General features: G+C 33.6%; 1 pseudogene; it reads right to left on the minus strand.

Annotated features, from left to right (window-relative positions):
• Window positions 1-525: 525 nt before the first annotated feature.
• LOC116593481 lies at window positions 526-12,777 on the minus strand (annotated as a pseudogene).
• Window positions 12,778-13,467: the final 690 nt, after the last annotated feature.

The following is a 13,467-nucleotide window of genomic DNA, read 5'->3' on the forward strand; positions in this document are numbered from 1 at the left end:
GAAGGACACTGGTTATTAATGATTGAGAAGACACCAATCTCTACCAAAAAATGAACCTAATTTTGATGGTGCAGCACTAAAAGAGGTTCAGAAGATAGCTGTTTATTCCATTCTCTGAGGACGTGGGGCAGGTGGCAATGGCTCTTATACAGCAATCCTGTGGTTGTTGCATGATCACCCTGAGTGTCTGTTAACAATTTGGTACTCTCAGATCTAAATCTTCCCACCCCCTGTGCCCTGTTCTCAGAAAATGGAGTTCTCTTCCTTGTCTCACATGAGTTTGAGTTCTGTCGATAAAGGCAATGGAGAGACACAGCAGCAAGGGCTCTTCTGATTTCATGGTCTTTTCAGGGTGTTTGGAGGCTATGGCTTGGTTACCTGCTGCATGCAGGCAGGAAGTCCTTGTATTCAGCTTCCAGCAAGTTTTGTGGTCATTGTGAGTCAGTTTCCTGGCCTCTGCTCTGTGCTTCCTAACAGGGTTCTTCCTGCCTGCCAGTCACAGCCTGAGATCCAGCCTCACTAAGTTCAGCCTGTGGACTGTGGAGATGCCCTGTCCCAGGTCAATGCAGTGAGCATGTCTGCCATGAAGCTGTCTGTGGCCGCATTGTCTTTAATGACATCGAAATCCCCTAAATCCAGAGAGCAGATGTGGTTTCCCAGTGATCTTTCCCTTGGATACTCTCCTTTAACCCTAAGAAATTTATTATGGTTTTCTTGACTTTAGTAACTTTTCCTCTTAGTAGGTTTTCCCTTACAAATGGATAATAGTTGTTTACATCAGTCTTCCTCCGGTTTCTATTCTGGAGTCAATTCTGGTGGATAATCTTGGCACCCAGGGAGGTTCAGCCCTTATTTGCAGCCCCTTTAAGGGCTAGAAAAATCAATTCATTTGGGAATATGAGTGGATTGAGGACCTTACAGAAGACTTTACAATAACAGTGCTTAATATTATAATTTGTCATTTCTGATTTAATAACAAAAGCTTAAGAAATGTGTAATATGTACCTGAGTGTATATTTTTCACATTAATAAAATTAAGATGGAAAAACAGTTCTATGACACCAAGGGGCAAACCTCACTTAGGGCTTTGCATGATTATGATCCAAACTGCAGGTTCTTTCTTGGTAACAAACGAACCATTCTAGTGAATGATGCTGATAGCGGGCAAGGCCACACATGTGTGTGTACGGGGACAATGGAGGATACCTCTGTACCTTCTTCTCAATTATGTTGTGAACTAAAATTGTTCTAAAAATAGTATCTGAAAAATATCTGGGGAAATTATATGCCTTTTGAAGAAATGAAAAATATCTTCTTTATAGGTGGTGAGATAGCGTTATATCAAAATTAGGTAACTGCCTAATGCTTACAAACATATATTTTTAGATTTAAGCAGTTTTCAAAAGATCTTATGTTTGAGTCAAAGTTAAAAAATGGACAATTCTTGTCACTTGCTGAGAAAACTGATGACCTGAAATACAGAAAATTGTATCTTATTATTCTTAAAAATATAAATCACAATATTTTGAACAATAAACAGTTTATTTAAACTAATATTTATACATCTAAATTTGAATATTTCCATTTCATTCTTCTGTGGAAACAGTTTTTGTGTTATAGGATTATTCACATACTGCATTTATTCTTTGTAAGATTGGTCCTCTTAAGGCATAAAATACAAAAGTTGTCAAGAAACTTACACTTTAGGAAAGAAGGCTGAGGCTTTTGGACACAGAGATGAATTAATATTGATATTCTGGAAAACTCTGCTAATCCATGAAGAACGAATGAGGAGACCGAACAAACACTATAAGAAAACAATTTTTTAGAAGTCAAATAAATTTGACTCTTATTTAAATTTGTAATAACAACCACAGTTATTTTTTTCTTACTTTATAGAATCTTTCACATTTTAACATAGTGTTATATACTGAACATGTTATGAAAATATCTTAGTAGGAGTAAGTGAAGAGGAAATCTTACAAAGACAACAATTTCAGCATTCTGATAATTTAACAAAAGTTAATAATATTTTATGAAATATCTATTATTGAAAAACTCTTAGAGATTCTGGTAAGAAGAAGCACGTCTGTAGTTTTCCTGCTCAGCACTGCTCCCATGCCTCCCTACCTGCCCACCATAGCTCAGTAATCCAGAAGCTTGTAGTTCCACAATTTGGAGAAGCTGCAGAAAACAATGGTGCTGGTGCCACAGGGGAGACTCGATCAGCATGGGGAAAGGACTGAAAGAGCCCATTGATTTATCAGCTCAGAGTGATGATTTTGCTTGGTAATGAATGAGGAAAACCCACATGTTTACTAGTCAGAGATTTTGGTTTTTCTGTCAAGCACCATGATCCCATAAACACAATGGGAAGATACTCTTAGTGAGAATACAATGGAAGAGTTGATATGAGCTCTCTACACACTCTTGGATGATTGAACAAAATATGCACACGTGAAGAGGAGACCAAGATGAACCCAGTACAATTATAAGCAGAAGGAGACTTGAGAACTGACACTCAAGTTGTGAGCACTCCCCTCTCACACGCATACACACACACACACACACACACACCCCATGGAAGAGGGTACAAGCCTTACTGATTGTAGTTTTTGAACATAGTTTTTAAAAAACTTGTGGGTTTCATTTAAGCTACAAATTCACAAGAGCAATCCTTAGGAATGTAGGCTAAAAAATAAAAATAAAGAATAACTATTTGGAAACACTGAACAAAAATATCAGCAGGCAGATTAATAGGGAAGAAGATCCTGCAATAAAGTGTATGCAACTTATAAAATATATAAATCTAAGAATATGAAACAGACTACATATTATTTAAACTATATTACCAAAAATATCTACCTATAAAAAAAAACATGAAAAGTCACTGGCAAATGTCTACTATACTACAGGAAAGCATAGGTCAATATAAACTTCTATTATGATAAGGTGTTACTTTAATTATAAGACAGTATTTTAGAGAACTGTTTATAAACATATGGAAATTACATGGGACATCTGGGTGGCTCAGTTTGTTAAACTTCTGCCTTTGGCTCAGGTCATGATCCCAGGGTCCTGGGATCAAGTCCCACATTGGGCTCCCTGCTCAGCAGCAAGTCTATTTCTTCCTGTGCCCTTCTTCCCCCTCTCATGCTTGTGCTCTCTGTCTCTGTCTCTCAATCTCTCTGAAGTAAATAAATAAAATCTTATAAAAATAAGTATATGGAAATCATAAATAAAACAGTTCAGATAATTAAATGAATATATAATGGCAGGATATAGCAAATAGGAAATATCAATAGAGAAATAAAACTATATGAATAAACCACAGAGAATTTCTTAGTTTATCATTATACAACTGAATGAAAATTCACTTCATTGGCTCTCCAGAAAATTTGAGATACACTAGAAAAAATTTATTTAAAATCAAGGAAGGAATAACAGAATTTATTCATGTCATGAATGAGAAAGAAAAAGCAGAAAAATTAACAAAGTGTTTGCACAGCAAAGGAAAGGAAACAAAGCTGAAAAACTAAGTTGAAAAAATATATGGAAGAACAATGTACAGAACAGGAGAAATATTGTAAACCATATATCAGATAAGGAACCTACATCCAAATATATAAATATCTCAACCAATGCAATAAAAACAAAGAAAAGAATGTGATTCTGAAAATGGGAACAGGGCCTGAGTAACATTTTTCTGAAGGCATAGAAATGGCTAATAGGTACAAGAAAGAAAATCACTAATCGTCAGGAAAATGCAAATCAAAAACAATAAAATATCAACTCTCACCTGTTAGAATTGCTTTTTCTAAAAATATAAGAGAAATGGTGAGAGATCTGAAGAAAATGAAATCCTTTGGAAGAAATGTAAATTGGTGCTGCCACAATGGAAAATATTACAGCGTTTTTTCAAGCAATTACAAATAAAAATACCATATTATTCAGTGATGTCACTCCTACGTATATATCAGATAAGGGTTATACATCAGGTGGAAGAAGAAAGCAAGACATAAACATGATATGAACAGCAAAATGGGAGACCTAAATCCAACTATCCCAATAATGACATTCATGCTAATTCAGTAAATATTCCAATCAAAAGAGACAAATTGTCTTCCTGAATAAGAAAAGAATACTAAGGTCCGTCATTATGCTTTCCATAACACACACACTTTAGATTCAAAGGCAAAAAGGCTAAAAGAAAAACAACAGCAAAAGATCTATCATACAAACAGTAACCCCATAAGTGAGGACAAATGGCTATTCTAATATCAACATAGCTGTTAAAACAAGAAATTTAATTAGAAATTAAAAGAAACATTTCACGCATTAAAGCTGTCAATATGAGAAGAAGATTAAAATAATTATAAACATTCGCTAACAACGGAACCCTTAAACACATGAAATAGAAATTGAAAGATTTGGGAGGATAAATAAACAATTCAATAATTACAGTTGGAGATAGAAAAGCTCTTCACTCAGTAAGTGAGAGACCAGCTAGTCACAAAATCAGAAGCCCTGTGGAAGACTGTTGAAACACTAGGAACCAGCTTGACAAAACTGTTATACATAAAAATTATTCTTCTAGGTCATAAATAGGGTTCAAACATTGAAAGGATGGAAATTTTCAAAGTATATTCTCTGAAGACAAAGGAATAAATTAGAAGTGACAATTGAAAGAAATGCGGAAAATTTCCAAACATGTAGAAAAGTGATACTATCTGAAAAATTATAGTTCAAAGATGAAATCTATAAAAATACCTTGTACTGGATGATACTAAACTGAAAATATATCAAAACTTTTAAAATGAAACCAAAGTAGTGTTTGGAGACAATTTATAGTTTTATCACTTATATCCAAAAGGAAGAGTGTTATAAAATGCATGATCTAAGTAGCTTCCCTCTCAAGATGCTGTACAGAGAAGAGCCTATTAAAGTTAGAGAAAAAAGAAATGATAAACATATACTACGCTGAAAATTGTGAAGTATGTATTATAGAATAACTCATGGCAGCCCCTAGTGGATCAATACCCAAATATCCAAGAGCATTAGCAATAGCACAGATGAATGCACTGTAGTAGAATCAGACAATGAAATAGCAAGGAGTTTGGATGATTTAGAAATTCATGAAACTATATGGATGAAATGCACAAGTTTAGCTTCCCCTGAAAATGCCAAAAATAAAATATGCATGCTGTATGATTCTATTTATGTAAAAGTTTGTAAATGGAGGTGAAAATATGAAAGGGGTATTTTGCCGTGCTGGTAATATTTATTTTCTTTTTGTTGTTTGTTTTGTTTTGTTTTGTTTTGGAATAAATATTACTTTTAATTATAGCCTTAAGGTAGGTTATACCTGAACTAATGAGATCTACAGTGATTTCCTTTGGAAATTAACTTTCTTTCTTTCTCTTTCTTTCTTTCTTTCTTTCTTTCTTTCTTCCTTTCTTTCTTTCTTTCCTTTTTTTTTTTAATATATAATATATTATTTGCCCCAAGGATACAGGTCTGTGAATCATCAAGCTTACACATTTTCTTATTCATATGATGGTGACACTTGAAAACTCAGCCAGCTGTTGGCAACCATCTGTATGTACGTTATACCACAATAAAATTACCATAAGAGAACACTATGAAGATATGCAAATATGTTTAAAACTAGACATAAAATTGAAAACATCCTAGCAAATACAACTTGTGAAAACCAAAACAAAAGGAAATAAAAATATCAGAAGTGTCCTAACTTCTAATATATTTTAATCTGTAATCCAGAAAGCTTTTCATTCTCAGTTATAAAATATCTAGATGCTTATAAGTAAAGAAAAATGAAATGTCAATTATAATCCAAACAGAAACCCTTACAGGATAAAAAAAAAAGGGGGGGGGGCTGCATCTAATAAAGTATGTGTTGTGTATGTTTTCTTGGAATACTAAGGAAAAGGGAAATTACATGTCCATGACAATCTAAACTGATTCTGACAGTATATAAAAATAATGGACTATGATGTAAGTAGATTTATTGAAGAAATACCACTTTGGATTTATATGTGAAATTTCATAAACTTAATCTGTCACATTAGCAGAGTAAAGAAGGCCAAATGATGTGAATTCTCTGATGAAGAAGGCAACTGATAAAACTAATTTTCATTCTTAATTTTTTAAAAAAATTTAGTCTGATAGAAATAGAAAGGAAACATCCATGTAATGATCGAGAATAGATAGGAGAATTCTGAAAAATAACTAATATAAACTCACTGTTTACAAAAGAACAAGTTTTAAAGTATGGATTGACATAAAAATACATACAAGATTAAGGAAACTGAGGAAAAAATGCAGTTTATACCCAAACATATATGGAATGCAGATTTCAACAAAGATGCAGTCATTCAGTGGAGAAAATAGAGTCTTACAACAAATGGTGTGGAAACAATGGAGCATCAAATGAAATTAATAATATAAATTTTATACTACATACAAAAATGCTAAAAAATGATCATCAATAAATATAAATGATAAAATTTCAATAAGATGTATTAATCATGAGAGACTATGGACTCTGAAAAACAATCGGAGGGGTTTGAAGTGGCGGGGGGGGTGGGAGGTTGGGGTACCAGGTGGTGGGTATTATAGAGGGCATGGATTGCATGGAACACTGGGTGTGGTGAAAAAATAATGAATACTGTTATGCTGAAAATAAATAAATTTAATTAAAAAAAAGAAAGAAAAAGAAATAAAAGGCATCTGAATTGGTAATAAAAAGAAAAAAAAAGATGTATTAAAAAACATATGACCAAAAGTTGAGAAGAGATTTCTTGGAAAGAACAACAAAACATAATCCATGAAAGAACAAATTGATAAAGTATAGTTCCTTAAGGTAATGTCTGCTCTTTGAAGAGAAGAGAAAAGCAAGTCATAGACTTGAGAGGAAATACTTATAAATCATTGTAAAAAAATAATAAAGAATTCTCAAAATACAGTAATAGGAAGTAAAAATATAGCCAAAATATTTCAAGTTACTAACATCAAAAATCACACATTGATGGCAAATGAGTACAGGGAAAGATGCTTAATACTATTAATCTTAGGAAGATACAAATTAAAACCACTACATATAAGAATTCCTGTTCCAGCCAAATAGGAAACACTGTTCCCTATTCCCTCTACCAAATACAACTAAAACCCCCTGGACATTTTATAAAAAAAAAAAAAACAGCAGTTTCAAACAGGAGATGAGAGAACTGACAGAACTGGGCACTCCAACCCCAAGGAATGACAGAGTGGTGAGCGCCCTAGATTTTTCTTTCCATCCCATATCCCAGACTGGTGAGCAAACCACAGACACCAAAGGGTACTGACAAAAGTCCGAAAATGTTTTCTTTTTTCTGTCCAGTAAAAATAATGGGAAAAAGTCATGCTAGAAAGCCCCCCCGCAAAAAAAAGAACCTAACTTCATTAACTTCATTATTTCAATAAAAAACCATATCAAAAAATGGGCAGAAGATATGAACAGACACTTCTCCAATGACAACATACAAATGGCTATCAGACACATGAAAAAATGTTCATCATCACTAGCCATCAGGGAGATTCAAATTAAAACCACATTGAGATACCACCTTACACCACTTAGAATGGCCAAAATTAGAAAGACAGGAAACAACATGTGTTGGAGAAGATGGAGAGGAGAAAGGGGAACTCTCTTACACGGTTGGTGGGAATGCAAGTTGGTGCAGCCACTTTGGAGAACAGTATGGAGATTCCTTGAGAAATTAAAAATAGAGCTTCCTTATGACCCTGCCATTGCACTACTGGGTATTTACCCCAAAGATACAGATGTAGTAAAAAGATGGGCCATCTGTACCCCCAATGTTTATAACAGCAATGGCCACAGTCGCCACACTGTGGAAAGAACCAATATGCCCTTCAATGGACAAATGGATAAGGAAGATGGGGTCCATATACACTATAGAGTATTATGCCTCCATCAGAAAGGATGAATACCCAACTTTTGTAGCAACATGGATGGGACTGGAAGAGATTATGCTGAGTGAAATAAGTCAAGCAGAGAGAGTCAATTATCATATGGTTTCACTTATTTGTGGAGCATAAGAAATAACATGGAGGACATGGGGAGATAGAGAGGAGAAGGAAGTTGGGGGAAATTGGAAGGGGAGGTGAACCATGAGAGACTATGGACTCTGAAAAACAACCTGATGGTCTTGAAGGGGCGGGGGGTGGGAGGTTGGGGGGAACAAGGTGGTGGGTATTAGGGAGGGCACGTATTACATGGAGCACTGAGTGTGGTGCAAAAACAATGAATACTCTTACGCTGAAAAGAAATTAAAAAAAAAACACATTGACTATTCAGCAAAAATATCACCCAGGAATACAGGAGAAATCAAGATATTCTGAGATAAAGAAAAACTAAGAAGTTGTGTCACCTCTAGACCCACTCTGAAAGAACTACAAAAGGGAATTATCTAAACAGAAATTAAATAACAGAAGGAATCTTGAATCATCAGGAAGAAGGAGACAACAAAAGAAAGAATAAAATAATCACTAGGTCTAATGAACTTTGCTTCACCTCTTCTGTTGTCTAAATTGCTTGATATTTAAAGCAAAATCATCAGCTGAAGCAAAACTGTAACATTCATTTGATTCCCAATGTAACTAGAGAAACATTTAAGACCATTATAGTAGAAATGAGACACAGTAAAGGGACATCAAGGAAGGTAAGGCTCTACACTTTATTCAGAGTGCTGTGGGTTGTGACAGACGGTGTAGACTGATATATGTGTTTAGAATTATCTATGTAAAGATATCTAATATCTATATGATTTACATGAAGCAGATTAGAACATACATAAGCTGTTTATGCAGAAAAGGTCTACTTTGCTTTAAATTATGCTACATAAATTAGGTCATGATGTAGAAAAGTATAACCTTCACTTTTATATCACAGCATTGCAAATAAGACATCACCAAAAATAAATTATTACCGGATCATAAACACTAATTAAAGTTTAGAAAGAGAGAAAAGAAAGAGAAAGAAAGAAGAAAGCAAGAAAGAAAGAAAGAAAGAAAAGAGAAAAAAAGAAAAGAGGAAAGAAAAGAAAAGAAAAGAAAAGAAAGAAGAAAATCTAAGAAAGTAATATAAGAATTATATTCATGGACTTTGAGTAACTTCTGAAATAGATTCAAAGCAATCACTAACACTAGAATGATATATTGGACCATGGTAACAGTAAAATTCTGATCATTAAAAGACTTGAATAAAAATGCAAGACACAGCTATTTCCATCTCATAAACTCAAAAAACAGCTCATATTTAAAACAAGAGAATGAATTCTAGAAGACAAAAGAAAACACCGGTCTGGGAGAAATGAGCAAAAGACACACCCAAACCCTTCTCATTCTCACTGAAGAGATTATCCTAATGGCTCACAGCCCAGAAAAATTATATTGTCACATAGCCACCAGAATTTATTGTAATAATTTTTCTGAGACTACTGAGTTTTGGAACAAGGGATTTCTGTGCAATGTGTATTGACACAAAACACTAGATAAATGTAGGGATAATTTAATATATTGAAAGTCACACATATCTTTGACCATGCAATTTCATACTAATGCTTAGAAGAAAATATATTATAATCAAATGCAAATATAATTATAATGTTACATTTATACATTATTATTTTGACAAATGCATTGTTTACATTCCACAAGTAAAATATACTATATATAATATACTACATAGTATGTAGTTATGTATAATAAATACAATATGTGGAAAAGACATAGAAAAGGCCTTTTATAAAATAACTATTCATAATACCTACATACTTAAAAGGAATCAAATTTCTGAGAATTGATCTTAAAATATCCTATTCATATAAGACAGCAGCAGTGAAAATACACAAACTATAGACAAGTGCAATAATATAGATGGATTACAAATATATGAGAACAAAAGGAGACACATATAATAATGCATACTGCATGATCCCATTGATATAAAGTCCAAAAATAAGCAAAGATATTTCACAATATTAAAATTGGCAGAACTAATAGAGGTCTAAACTTCTTGAGATTTCATGATCTGATTTGTAATTATGTGGTTCTATCTTGTGATGAATGTGTAGAATCATATATTTAGTTTTCTTAATGTACGGTAAAAAAAAAATAGCAAGGCTACTTCAGGCAATGGACATTATCAAATGTCATTAAAGGTATAAAAATATAAATAAAAGATCACAGATTCAAACTATGGAATAGTAACAGACCTTAAAATAAATAAACTAGAAATATGTACAAATATATGAGTGAACCCTACAAATATAATATTAATGAAAAGCTTTTAATAAAATCAGGAAACATTTGAAATCTCACCATTTCTTCTTCATCATCTATGTAGAACAGTTTAGAGCTGTTAGAAGCACAGAACAACCAACTCTCATTCCATGATTTTCTTTCAGTGCTAATGTAATAACAACTGTTGGAATATGTAATCCACTCTTTTGGACAATGACATGCTGGAGAAAGATTATGAGGTCTTATCAATAAGGCTCTGAATACTAAAACTTGCAAATTTACAACTTGTATATGTATAAACAAATGTGTATACAACACATCACTTTACCCTCACAAGCTGGAAAAAATAAAACACACACACATTCCCAGAAGAGTTACATTTTCCCCACCCTAATTTATGTGCCCATATAAAGCAAACATATAAAATGTCTATCTCTACATGTCCTATGAGTCACTGAACAAAACAACTTTTTTGGAATTGCATATTGATTTATCCCTTATGATTTTATAGCAAGTGGAAATTTGAGGCTATTGGTAACAATGGGTGGGTAATTTTTTGACTTTTATTTTAATATTTATTTATTAATTTGAGAGAGAGAGAGCACAAACAGGAGAGGCATAAGGAGAAAGGAGAGACTCTCAAGCAGACACCATGCTGAGCATAGAGCTGACATGGGAAAAAAATCCCACGACATTGAGATCACAACCTGAGCCAAACCCAAAGTCAGACGCTTAATTGACTGAGCCTTCTAGGCACTCCTGGTATGGTGATTTTATTTTTTTAATAAGTTTTTTTTAAAGATTTTATTACTTATTTGACAGAGAGAGTGACAGCAAGAGCGGGAACAGAAGCAGGGGGGATGGGAGAAGGAGAAAGCAGGCTCTCTTGCAGAGCAGAGAGCCCAATCCAGGGCTCGGTCCCAGGACCCAGGGATCATGACCTGAGCTGAAGGTAAATGCTTAATGACCTGCAACCCAGGCACCCTTGTCTCTGGTCTGGTGATTACAAAAGAGTATTTATTTCCTCATACTGTTGCATAAAAAGTAATGCTCTCCCATATTCATTATTTCTGAAAACTTATTATGCAATTTTCTAATTCATTTTCCCATAAAACATCAACTATTTTCCTTGTCTAACTTAAGGAAGATAAAGTATAAATTATCCTAATATCAGAGTTTTGAAAATGATGTTCTATCTTTATGGGTCTTTGTTTCCAAGGAGGCTTTGTTCTGTATTTGTCCTTCAGTAACTAGAAAAATTAAAGCAATCCTCAGAAAACGTATTATTACACTAAATAAAACACAGTGATTTGAGTTTCTGAGTTTGAAGTTTGGTATATTGTCTAGAATGAGAAAACTCTGTAATAAATCAATTTTACCCATAAAATTTGAATAAAACTATGAACATGCAGGCAAAGATAGTTCAAAAGTTTTTAAAAAACCAAACTCATAGTCTTTTACAGTATTTGGTTTAACCAATCTCAAGAATTAATTTGTATATCTCAGTAAGGTTTCTCTTATAGTTTGCATTGGAATTATAAAATCTGAATATATGTTTAATACTCTTTATAACTACTCTGTTATTTTTACTTTTGATAAATTCAGAATAACCATTCCACATCTAGAGCATACATGCATTAAAATGAGGTAATACAATTCCATAATATTGTGCAACATTTCAAGGCAATGATGATCATTAAAGTGAAAAATTCCCTTGTAGTCTTTGAAACACTTACTTACAATAAATAATGGCTATTGTGACCACAGTGGACATCAAGACAAGGCAGATGATTCTCAGGATCCCAGCAATGAGCTTCCCTGAACATGAAGGTAAATAGTTGGAGGAGAAATGAAAATGCTGAGAAAGAATGGATGACAATAATCATTTAGGAAATTTATGTACAAGAAAACCAACAATTCACAGGGAGTCACATATAAAAATTTGGACCCCAAACTTGCATCTATCATTGTATTCTTCTCTCAGAATATGCCATTATATTGGCAGTAAATATATTACCTCCATGAGATTGAATAAAGACCACGAATTACCACACTTCAACAAGATTCATCCTCAGATTTCAATTACAATACCATATTCCAGCCCCAAGCTCTGATCCACACAAATGAAAAATATGGGAGATCATTCCCTACTCATTCCCTGCACCCCTGCTCCCCAAGTGCACATTCTAGAGCAGTTATACTATGTCTGAATTAAATATTACCTTTCCATTGGTAGTTCTTGTCATTCCCTTGAAGATCCCGAGAAGCATCTTGAAGAGTTAATTCTGCATACATTATTTCTTGCTCAGTTCCCGAAATGCCACTTTCAGTGCCCTTAGCTTTCACTTGCTGTCTTTTTGAACCCTTAACCTGAGTTCTGCATAGGTAACTCCTTGGTTATTCATCTCTGCAGCTGTGTGGTGTCAGGCACAGGGCTGAATGGGACTGTACTGAAGGACTTGATGCACAGTGGGTGGGACAGTCACAGTGGGTGGAGTGTGTGGTGAGTGGTAGTACTCATCTACTGTTGAACAATGTAAAATCTGGTACTAATTTCTGTGGAGCTTTAAAGAAGTGCTTCATGATGAAATAAGTGGTTTTTATAATGATATTCTCTGTTTGACACAATAGTATTGATTGGAAACATGTAAAGCATCAAGTTAGTGAAGAAGAAAAAGAATTCAGGAATAATATTGTCCTCATTAATAAAGATTCCACAGAACAGGTCAACACTATCAGAATAACTGGGTTAATATTTAAATGCTGCATTAGAAAGAAAATACTGCACCAGTTTTTTTTTACAAGTTTTAAATCCATTATTAATTTAAAAGAAATTGAGTCCCCTAGATTAGGAGCTATTACTTTTAGCACACATAGGATATTCCCATATTCCCGTTTCCTGTAGTAAATGACTTTTATTTGGGACTTATATTTCTTTATTAAAGGGTTGTGTAGTGTTATAAAGTGGTCTTTTATTTTGAGTAATTGTGGAATTTTGAGAAATCATTAAATTTTGAGAAATATTTTATATGTTGAAAAATGTTAAATGACATAATAAAGTCTGAACAATAATGAAAACCAAAAAACCAAAAAACTATTTTTAAAAGTACTGATTTGGGGCACCTGGGTGGCTCAGTGGGTTAA

This window comes from Mustela erminea, chromosome 6, assembly GCF_009829155.1.
Source record: "Mustela erminea isolate mMusErm1 chromosome 6, mMusErm1.Pri, whole genome shotgun sequence".
Taxonomy (NCBI): Eukaryota; Metazoa; Chordata; class Mammalia; order Carnivora; family Mustelidae; genus Mustela; species Mustela erminea.